We start from the raw sequence: 3,053 nt of genomic DNA on the forward strand, positions 1-3,053 counted from the left end.
GAAAACAAACTAGTCTTCCACTGTTTTTGTAAGTCCATTCAATGTGTTGTCCGCCAGATGACACTGTTGAACACGATTAAATATGAATCGCTTTTAGTTTTTTTAGTTACAAATACTTTTTTATTTAATTATTATTTATTTTAAAGAAAACAGAAATATAACAAAAACATGTTGTAAATACTATATGCATAAATTATTTTTTACTTTCAATTCCACATGGTTGATTTAAAGAAAGAAATAGGCCTACTTATTGCAGAACGGATCTGAATTGACTGACAAGTCACCGACCTTTTCATATTTAGATTTCAAAAACTAGGCATGACCGAAACCATCTAACCAATATCAAAACTAACTTAACAACAGTATCCATCTGTCACTCTTGCTGAGTGAGACATCATCACACAGACAAAGCCAGCATGATCCATGAGGCTTTCCAGAAAAGATTCGACAGGAGCCATTGACAGGTGATTAAACTCCAGATGAGATATGACTGGAGGCTGTTATCCAGAACTGGACCCTCTGGCCTCAGAGGTTAAAACACAGTGTTTTAGAAGGTCATGGCAGGCTTCGAGTCTGAATGTGAACAATGAGCCTTTCAACCGCAGGAGACCAAAGAAGGCACGAGACAACAGACCACCATCACAACCACACAAGTCGATGGGTAATTTATTAAAAGAAATTTTAAAAAGCTGCGTGTCAACGTTGCTATATGTTAAACTCCCTGCTGTGAGAAAATGCCATTGAATTCACATTTCGACATCAGAAATGTAATGTTCATCTATAGATTTGCTATAACTATGATCAGCACAGGAGAGTTCCAGTTCCCGTTTAATTTGCCGAGCCACAGATCTTTAGCAAACAGACTGAGCTGACTTCGGCTTTGTCTTTGTTTCAGACTTAAAAATGGTTCTACAACACATCAAAAAAGGAGACTTCTTTATGTGTTTTGCTCTTCAGTTATTCATTTCTGTCGCTTACATCAAACATTTCCAACGTTTTATTAAAAACATCAATAAACCTAAAGATTTAATAAACTGATCCGGACAATAAAAGAACCAAAACCGTTTAAGGCATATTTTCAGAGCGATTTTTAAAATAAAAGTCCTCGCTGAAATGTGTAGTTTGCGAAAACGTTTATAAACGAGTAAAATAAACAAACACGGAATTCTGAATTGATATTTAATTAAGTTGTAACATTGAACGTGATATTTTTTTCTTGTGACACCACATGCGAGTCTTACTGCACACAGAGCTTTAAAGAATTGTCAAACCACTCAAGACTTTGCACGCTTGTTTGAAAGTTCCACATAATGCAGATTTTTTTCATTACATTTTAACCCAAAGCAGCTCTAGCATCTGTTCAATGTTAGTCATTTATATTAGTGTCAACCAAGAGCTTCTGTTGGTTAAATTTCCCAAAAACTAGCGACTGCCTAAACATCTCAAATGCTCTGCTATGATACATTAACATGTTTCATAATTTCTACCTGATGTTATGGACCTTTTTTGCTATGCATTTTACTTTATACATCTGTAATTGTTAACGGTATATAGTGTAAAATGTTTTTTAACATGAACCACATGTGTAAGACATGTAAATAATATTAAACGGATACTCAGAAAAGACATCGTTGGATTAAAGTATTGCACTGCAGTGCTCAGGAAGTTTACAGTATTTGTTCTTGATAACACTGATGCCTGATATATTCATGCATTGAGTTATTATAGATTACAATGAAATGAAATGGATCATACTGTGGAATGTAAAACATCGAGAAAAAAACCTAAATCTGTTCTAGAGAAAACTGTGACCATAAGTATGACCATATTCTGATACGAATGTGTTATTTTCCGATGTTTGGAAACATTTTTTCTCCTGGGGTCTTGACAATCATAAAGCTCTTAGCTGTTAAACCATTGGTACCACATAGTGACTTTTTAGCTTTCCCTGTTCAAAATCCTAATTTGTTTATTTAAAGCTCTTGGCAAGTATTTTAATGGCTTTTGGGCTTGTGGTTAGAGGAATGGGGAATTTATCAAGCTTATGTTTTTCTTTGAGTTTTAATAAATACAAATGCTATTTTTACACTATAAAACAGCATATTATGAAACTAATACATCATTTTCAACTATAGAAGAAAAGACAACACGCAATCAATTGATTTACACATTAGATTACTGTGAAGGGAATAGAACTGGTTATTTTGTGTTTATGTGTGTAGTCTCCAGAGGCAAATGCACTGCATGCTTTCTAGACACTAAGATATAGCAGTTTCTGTCTAAATAGTGACATATGGGCCTATTACCCTGCACTTGACCTCCTCAGATGAAGATTCCATTGGAGGAAAGGAAATAATAATGTGCTTGTTTCAAACAAAGATACTGTATACTGTTTTCAAGAAAGCTGAATGGATTTTGATCAGGGTTTGTCATAGTGCAGTGATTTTACTGCTTTTATATCTTGTATTTGATCACGATTATGAAACATTTACAGTTAAAGACCTTTAACTTGCAGAACGTTTTGTTCAGTGAAACAAATTACTTTCTTCTTAAATCCATCTGTCCAGACAGGTCAGCACAGAAATACCTGATGGAGATGGTACCAGGACTTTTGACCATGGCTTTAGACTCTTCAAAGGTCAATTCCATCTTCAGATGCTGTTTTGGACACTTCACCTGAATTCAGATCTGATGAACACTAAATGGACCTCGCTCTCTAAATGCCCACTGCAGTAATTCTGTCTCGGAAATATATCTTTTGAAGTGAAAGTGACCTATTAGTCAGATATGGTGACCCATACCCGAAATGTGACCTCTGCATTTAACCCATGCAGAGAGTAGTGAACACACGCACAGCAAGTGGTGAACACACGTACACCCGGAGCAGTGGGCAGCTATCAATGCAGCGCCCGGGGAGCAAGTAGGGGTAAGGTGCCTTGCTCAAGGTCACCTCAGTCGTTACCCGCTGGCCTTGGGAATCGACCGGCAACCTTCTGGTCACGAGTCTCTTGCCGCAAAACAAAAATGTGGCACAAAGGACAATTTTAGTAAAG

This window comes from Triplophysa rosa, linkage group LG20, assembly GCF_024868665.1.
Source record: "Triplophysa rosa linkage group LG20, Trosa_1v2, whole genome shotgun sequence".
Taxonomy (NCBI): Eukaryota; Metazoa; Chordata; class Actinopteri; order Cypriniformes; family Nemacheilidae; genus Triplophysa; species Triplophysa rosa.